The 9,291-nt window shown below is 37.0% G+C and overlaps 1 pseudogene; it reads left to right on the forward strand.

Annotated features, from left to right (window-relative positions):
• The first annotated feature begins 5,763 nt into the window (after positions 1 to 5,763).
• Positions 5,764 to 8,919, forward strand: LOC149815712 (cytochrome P450 CYP72A616-like; annotated as a pseudogene).
• Positions 8,920 to 9,291: the final 372 nt, after the last annotated feature.

Raw genomic sequence — 9,291 nt, forward strand, 5'->3', positions numbered from 1 at the left:
GAACGGAAGTTTAGATCAGCCTCAACGAATGAAACCACCCACGAGTTCCACTTCCACACTCACAAGGTGATACAAGGTTTCACCTTCTTCTCCAAGCAACCTTCCACCAAACATCCACACTCAAAAGCTTTTTTCAAGCACCAACCACACCAAAAACTTGATTTTTCTCACTCTAAAATCAACCACACTACCAATTTCAAAAATAAAGAAGCTCCGTAACCCCTTGGTTGACTTTCCTAGTTAAAGGCTTAGGTTGCTTGGGAAGAGCCACAATGAAGAAACCTTGGGCCTTCCCAAGCTTTGCACAAAAAATGTTTGTGCAAGCCCAAATTTTGTCAAATGCTAATAACTCCACCAACAGTTCATTTATGACTTTGGGTTGGTCAACATGAATTCAAATGAGGTCCAAGATGGACTACACTAAAGTGGTGCCACCTAGGACCCCCCTCATGAAGATGGATCCAGATCCAGATAGGCTGCGAATTGGATCCTGCACCAACACCAAGAGAAAAACGAATTTACAAAAAAATAAAACTACCCTTGGACCCCATACACCTTCTAGTACCACAAAGAGATCTTACAGAGTACCAGAACTATCCGGATCCATAGAATCTGACTCCTAAAAAAAACAAAAAAAATTACATGAAATAACTATTGATGAAACAATATCCAAAAATATGATTTCGTAATGGAATCAAAGCAATAAAAGGATCACGATGAGCATCGACTAACTGAGAGATCCACTAGGACCACATATGTCCTGTAAGCGTGTGGATCGCCTTGGGTAGCGATGTCCAAAATGGGTCTGGATATTTTGATTGGGATCCAAATCTGCTTCTGTCATACATCCTGATTATGTGGTGTAACTTCAAGAGCCTGATGATTTTATAGATATAGATGATGATTCGTTGACTTTTATGGATGTTGTTGAAAGCAAACAATGTTCACACTGGATAAAATCCATGAATGAAAAGTTGGATTCTATGGCTAAGAATCAAGTGTAGGATCTTATCGAGTTACCTAAAGGAGTAAAATCCATAGGGTGTAAATGGGTCTTTAAGACCAAAAGGGACTCCAAAGGTAACATAAAGAGACATAAGGCAAGTTTGGTTGTTAAAGGGTTCACCCTGATGAAGGGCATTGACTATAATGAGACATTCTCTTCTGTCTCAACTAAGGAGTCAATGAGAATAATTTTGGCATTCGTAGCTCATTATGTCTTAGAGCTATATCAGATGAATGTGAAAATAATGTTCCTCAATGGGGACTTGAATGAAGAGGTATACATAGATCAACCTCTTGGTTTATCTGAAGATGATCATTTTGTTTGCAAGCTTAACAAATCAATATATGGACTTAAACAGGCCTCCCGACATTGATATATTAAATTTTCCTAAGTCATCTTGACTTTAGGGTTTACGGAAAACATCATTGATCAATGTATATACCTTAAGGAAAGTGGGAGTAACTTCATTATATTGATGTTTTATGTAGATGATATATTGCTTGCAACCAACGATATAAAGTTACTTGCAAAGACAAAACAACTTCTTACATCATATTTTGACATGAAAGATATGTGTGAGGCTGCTTATGTACTTGATATAGAGATCCGTCGAGACAGCAAAAAAGTTTTTAGGCCTCTCCCAAAGATCCTACATAAATAAGATATTAAAGCGATATGGGATGAAGAATTGTTCTCCTGGTGCATCACCCATATCAAAAGGTGATAAACTGAGCCTAAAGAATTGTTCACATAACGATATTGACAAAGCACAAATGAGTGCTTATCCATATGCATCAGTTGTTGGCAGCTTGCAATACGCGCAAACTTGTTCATGTTCAGATATTTCTTTCACAGTAGGGATGCTTGGTAGATTTTAGTTTAACCCAGACATATCCAATTGGAAGACTGCTAAGAAAGTCATGCGGTATTTGCAAGGGACAAAAGACTATATGTTGACGTATCATAAGGTTGATCACCTTGAGGTCATTGGCTACTCAGATGCAAACTTAGGATGGTGCCTTGATAGTAGAAAGTCAACTATTGGGTATGTCTTCCTACTTGCTGGGGTGTGATCTCTTGGAGGAGTGGGAAGCAGACGACCACTGTTGCTCACACCATGGAGACATAGTTTATAGCATTATACGAGACTACTTCGCAGGCCATATGGTTGAAGAACTTCATATCACAGTTAAAGGTGGTCGATTCCATCGAGAAGTCACTGAAGGTCTACTGTGACAATAAAGTTGTAGTATCCTTTTCGAATAACAATAAAAGTACTACATCATGTAAGCATATAAAATTAAAGTACTTTGTCGTTAAAGAAAATACATAAAATCATCTAGTGCATATTGTTAATATTGGTACCAAAGAGATGATTGTTGATCCTCTTACTAAAGGGCTAGCAACGAGATTGTATTTCAAACATGTATTGAGGATGGACTTGTTAAGCTCTTTTTAAACATATGCATATGAATAAAGTGATCACATACAATGTTTTATGATTCTCATTATGTTTTTAGGTTGTTTATCTCATAAGGATTAGAGATTCAACTAAGGATTTGTAGAATAGATTTTAAAGGCCAATCTATTCATCAAGTTATTCTCATAAGGTATTCAGGGTTTATCGTTGGGACAAGTAAAAGAATGTTAGAGTCACCCACATATAATGACTCCCCTAAAGGTGTCCCTATTGGATAAACCTCATCATTTTGGAGAAAACAATTATCTTAATTATTTCCTAATGAGGGTTAATTATATAAAAAGGATATTGATGAGAAACCCTATGTAAGTCAAGAAAATCAAGCTAATTGAAACTTAATCAAGATATTATCTCTCTTTGGGATCTGATCCTCCTCACCGTCACTGAAGGGCCTGCGCTCATTGAGGGCTGTGATTGGCTGAGGAGACAAACAGCTCAGAGACCACTCATGTCAGGTTTCACTCTACGGCCATTATCAGACGAACATGACCACTTCAGGTATATTTTGTCTCATTTCTGCGTAGGCTACAACAATGACATTCATATGAACTAGACGTCCCATCTGAGCAAAACATCTTTGAACGTTCTTGAGTTTCTTTCATTCCAAAGCAAGGTTCTTGAGTTTCTTTCAATCCAAAGCGAGCTCGCTTTGGAATGAAAGAAACTCAAAAACGTTCAAAGATGTCGAGTTTGTTGCTCAATTGCACTGTCTGGTTCATATGGATGTCCTTTTAATAAGTTCAAAACGACCCAATTCTGATATGTTCTGGCTTTGTGATCCTAGTTTTGAAATTATCCTTCCTGATGTAATCGAATGACCCCTCATCATCCACTGATTTTACTCCCTTCGTCACTCACTGATGAAATACATTTTTATAGTTGCTCAAAAAAACAAAAAACAGATTAGGAGGCAAAAGTTGATATTAAGGGTACTTTAATCAAAAGTTGAATCTATCTCATGTTAAACACATCTAGTTGAATGTTAGATTAACTTGTATATATATAGATACCATTGATTTCTACACTCACTAAAGATAACAATGGTTTTCTCTTGACAATCATTGCAGATAAAAATAATTTTCAAGAATCCATGCTATTGCTCAATATAATAGTGTTTTTATTTTTTAAATATCTAAACATACCATCAATCCAAAAACATTGTTATGTTCAGCGAACCATTAAGATCATGTTGACAACATATGTGACACACATACCACAACATTATTTAACCCACGTGGTCAATGGGTGGGGTCCTGTGTGGAGCAAAACTGCAGAAGGCCCAAGATCGAATCTTGTTGGTGCATGGACTGCCATTGTTTTATCCAAGGTTTTAAAACTCAGTGACTCGGGACTCAACTCGTTCTTTATTGACTTATGACTCGGCGGGTCAACTCGGTGACTCAGATCGGGGTTTGTTAACTTTTGATATTAAAAGAAAAATAATATATAAATTGTCATTTAAACATATAAAGGTTTGTAGAATGACTTAATTACTAGTTTAATTGATTAATAAGTAAAATAACATCAAGTAAAACTATATCTAACTTATAATTACTTATCTAATAACAAGAAATTAAACAACCAAGCAAAACAATAATTCAATATTTCAATAGAAACAAGCCTTAAAGTTAAGTTAAAAACTTACAAGAGTAAGAATAAAAACTATAGTAAAGATAACCATACTTGAGCAATCTATAATGTATTTCAGCAATCAACTTTCGTTTTTCAGTTTTCACTTCAATTTGTACTTGTATTGTATCATATGTATTTTGCAAATTTAATGAGTGACAACAATTTTAATTTTTTATGTACCAACTCTTAATATATTGAAAATTTAGAAATTATCACATGATAAGCTAAAGATGTTGAGTAAAGTTGTAAAACATTCATCACAATCTAGTACAACTCTACAAGTAAGAAATGTAAAGTATAAAGCATAAGGTGACGAGTTGTGGAGCCTGATTCAGAGTTTTTTGCCCTTTCTGGAGGGGGGGGGGGTTCCAGAGGCTCCCCTCGACTCGGGTCCAGCTACGCATTCAGCGGCGGGTCTAGAGGGGCAGTGCCCCCCCAGATTTTTTTTTTCTTGAGCTTATGTTTGAGACAGTTTTTCTTGGATGTTTTTTGCTTGCGATTTTCGTAACATAAGGCCTATGACCATATAACACAATTATAAAGTTCATAAGTATAAAGTTAATAATCATAACACAATGACAAAGTCTATCATCAAATTGATACCCAAAAAATCAAATTTCAAACATCCAGTCCATGCCGAAAGTGCCCAAAACTCGCCTGAGTCCAGTATGACTCGTGACTCGGCCGAGTCGTAGCCGAGTCTTCGCAAACCGAGTTTACCTTGCCGGGTTGACTCACTAAAGGTTCGAGCCAAGCCGAGTTGACTCGGCGAGTTTTAAAACCTTGGTTTTATCAGGGTTGGGGCGTGTAAGGCTGGATGCTCTTATTCTCAACCCAGAGTTTTAGATCGTAGGAATACAGCCTCTTTAAGTGACCCTGTTGGGGCAATATATCTGACCAAATGATTTCTTTTTTCCAATTTATAGAAACCATGCCATACCTCCTCAAACCTTCTGTGCCAGACAAAAGATAATCAAAATTCCTGTTTTACATGATACTAATAAAAGAACTGATTAATGTTGGTGAATCTACATAAAACAGAAATTGCAAACAATCAGTAAACTTAGATTGTACAAAACCAAAACAAAATCTCAAGTTTACTAAACCAAAATAAAATCTTTCTTATAAAAAAAGGGTCTTTTTAGAAAAACTCAGAAAAAAAAATTCTAGCGTTAGGAAGGGTCCGTGTATCACTTTTCCTACATCTTTTTCACTTCCAAACGGTGCCTGTAAAGAACCGGTTTGACTTAAACCGAGACACAAAATGTAAGTATCATCTCATCATGGAGTTCACTTCGATCTCATTGTAGCAAATTCATACAGATTTTTTCTTTTTTTGAGAATGAAATTCATAATGCCAAAGAAGGTTTTTTTTTTTTAGGAAAAAAAAATAGTATTCTTTAAAGCACACAAATTTTAATCTTTGTAACGTCAAGACTCAAGACCAAGTTTCTGTCAGCAATTTAAGACAAACACCTATTGGGATGCAATAAATGGTGTTCAGAACAATTATGCAGATTGATTTTCTGCAGCAAGTTCAAATCCATTATTGACTCGATGCTACTCTGTGACCAAGAAATTTGTGAACACCCCATAAACACCAACCATGTGGTTTTCCATTCCCATACTGCGCTGCAGGGAAGACATGGTGGCAACCATTTTTCTCTTCATTTCTGCAGCACTGTGCCTTTCATGGGCAGTGAAGATAGCGTACTCAGTATGGTGGAAGCCCAGGCAGTTAATTTGCAGAGGCTTGAGGAGGCAAGGGATCCATGGCTACCCTTACAAACTTATCATCGGGAACATAAGGGAAGCACTGAGTATGCAAGAGCAAGCATGGTCTAAGCCCATTGGCCTCTCCCATGATATAGTGCCACGTGTCTTACCCTTCTTCAATGAAGCTGTTGAGAAGTATAGTATGTTAGATTCTAGTAGTTTCTTAGTCCGTGTTTATCGCTAGTTTTCTTATACTACGCAGGTTTGCTATTTAAGATTTTATTTGGTTTCATACTTTTATTCCAAATCCTTTCCTCTTTAAATCTCATTAGTATGTTGAGAAGTATGGTATGTTAGATTCTGGTAGTTTCTTAGTCCGTGTTTATCGCTAGTTTTCTTATACTACGCAGGTTTGATATTTAAGATTTTATTTGGTTTCATACTTTTATTCCAAAATCCTTTCCTCTTTAAATCTCATTAGTATGTTGAGAAGTATGGTATGTTAGATTCTAGTAGTTTCTTAGTCCATGTTTATCTCTAGTTTTCTTATACTGTGTAAGTTCACCATTTAAGATTTTATTTTGTTTCATACTTCTATTCCTAAAATAAGATCTTAATGTTTTTGCTTCCTCTTTAAATCTCATTAGTTTGTCGATTTTGACAAGCTACCGTTTTTCATGAGCCACTAATTTTGTGGATTTAAAATATTTTCTTTTGGTGATTTACGGCCTTCAAAATAGCTTCTCTGCATAATTCATGTGTGTGTGTGTGTGGAGAGAGAGAGAGAGAGAGTTTCTTGTTGAGTGCTATGGATGGTAAAGATTGGATTGTTAGACTATCTCTCGGTTGGATTGGAAAAACTCCACCGCTCATCGTTATGGATCCAGAGATGGTAAAAGAAAATCTTTCAAACAAATTTGGTCACTTTCAAAATCTTTCAAGGGGCATTGTTGGCTTCGATGGTGAACGATGGTCAGCACGAAGAAGGCTCATCAGTCCCGCTTTTCATTTGGAAAAATTGGTTTGTTTGTTTTCTGTTTCCAGATTTTGCTTCAAGTTTTCATATAATAAGACCACTCTTAAATTTCAGATGAACGGTAATTTTCATCATGACTGAATTCATATTTCAGTGCAGTTTATATCCCACCAACCTCAGAGCAATGACAAATGAATTTGGCAGAACTCATTTACTAACACATGGAAATTCAGTAAAAAATTAGTTCCATGAAACTTTCAGAATCCAAACACAACCCTGCATCAAGAAGAGCCTAGTCAAGGCTATGAAACAAAGATGCAGACCCAATTTTTCTCCAAAAATGACCATTATCACAATTGATCTATCAGCTCCAAGTATGTGCCAATAAATGGTTGCTATTAGTTGACCTGAACCCATTTTCACTGTATGCCATAATCACAATCATCTTAATTTTTTGGAAAATAATGTTTCTAAATGTTTGTTTTACGATATCGTGATGCACTGACAATTTCACGTTAATCACTAATTTCCAACACTATCACGATATTTCACTGAAAAGTTCATATTCAAAACATTTAGCGAATTTTCGTTCAAAACCACCCAGCTTTCTATCCAAAAAGAAAAAAAGAAAAGCTTGCTAGATTTTTCATAAGGACCTTATGGCCATCTTTAGCTGTGTTATCAAGTTCTGTCATTGCTTTTGGTAAACAGGGAATGCTGTCATTATTTTCTTCTAGCTACAGTGAGTTGGTTCAGAGATTGGAAAAGTCCATTGATCCCAAAGGATCTTGTGAACTTGATGTATTTGTGGAATTCCAGAATCTTACTGGAGATGTCATTTTCTAGAGCATCATTTGGCAGTAACTATGAAGAAGGAAAGTGTATATTCCAAATACAGAATGAGGAAGGCGACCAAGCCATTCGAACGCTTATCCCCGGAATCAGGTAGAACATGTTTGTTTTAAACATGTATCAGAAGCATACAAAGAGAAAAAATGCTTTCCATACAGCAGCATTGTTTTTGTCTCTCTTCCATGTTGAAATCTATTCATCTTTGCAATTAAGCAATTGAACGTAGTGTAACTATATTTTCTTTGCAGTTCACTAGGAAAACGTAGTCCAAATTAAGTGTGTGCTACTATAAAACAGGTTATTGCCCACAAAGAAGAATCTTAGAAGAAAGGAGCTGAACGGAAAGATCATATCCGTGCTTAATAGTATAATTGAGAAGAGTGAAAGAGATGATGGGGACTGCTAAAAATGATGATTTATTGGGCTTACTATTAGAATCAAATAAGAACCACCATGAACATGGAAGTAAAGGAATGACAAGAGCTGAAGTCATAGAGGAATGCAGAGTGTTCTACTTTGCAGGCCAGGAGACAACTGCAGTATTGCTAACGTGGACCATGATTCTACTTTCTATGCATTTTTGCCGGCAGACGCAAGCAAGGGAAGTTTGTGGGAAGAGCACTCCCTCTTTTGAAAGCTTAAGCCACCTAAAGACTGTAAGTTCCCTTCTCTTGTGAAGATTGTGGCGGCCTCCTATTTGAATTGGTTCAGCCATGACTGCATCCAGATGAGTAATGAAGCATATTGGCTGAAATGTTAGGTTGTCCTAGTTGAATCTTTAGTTCCAAACTTGCCAATTTGCTGTTCTGATAGTGTTAAACTGCACCACAGGTAACTATAATTCTATATGAAGTTCTAAGGCTATACCCACCTGCACCACTTGCTTTGAGGCACACTTACAAAACAACGAAACTAGGAAATGTCACCCTCCCGGCCGGAGTGCGTCTGCTGTTACCAAAACTCCAGATTCATCACGATTACCTGCTTTGGGGTGATGATGCAGTTGAATTCAAGCCGGAGAGGTTCTCAGTAGGAATTTCAAATGCCTCAAACCATCAGTTGGCATTCTTCCCATTTAGTTGGGGTCCCCGGATCTGCCTTGGTCAGTCATTTGCATTAATTGAGGCCAAGTTGGCGCTAGCCATGATTCTGCAGCATTTCTCCTTTGAGCACTCGCCATCTTACACTCATGCCCCACATATTATCCTAACTCTACAACCCCAGTATGGAGCTCAAATCATCTTGCGTTGTATCTGAGAGAACTGTCAGTCACCTCCCTCAGCTTTGTTTGACATAGTATTTCTAAGACTGCACACACACACACACACACACACACCGGTGCAGGCGTTTGGTTGCAATAGACAAGGAAGCAATGTAGTCCTATGCTTCTAGAGAAATTTTCAAGTATTTTTAGATCATTTGTTGTATGATTTAGGAATTTGCAACACCTTGAATTGTAGGATATAATATGTAATTCATGGACTAGAACCAAACAAATTTTGTTCACGAGAGAGAGAGAGAGAGAGAGAGAGAGGAACAGGAACAGGAACAGGAACAGGAAGAGCACAATTCATGAAAGGTTCGTCTTCAAGATTTAGTCAACTTGTATTTAATGGATAACATGGACTC

This window comes from Nuphar pumila, chromosome 15 (assembly GCF_984573655.1).
Source record: "Nuphar pumila chromosome 15, dmNupPumi1.hap1.1, whole genome shotgun sequence".
Lineage (NCBI taxonomy): Eukaryota > Viridiplantae > Streptophyta > Magnoliopsida > Nymphaeales > Nymphaeaceae > Nuphar > Nuphar pumila.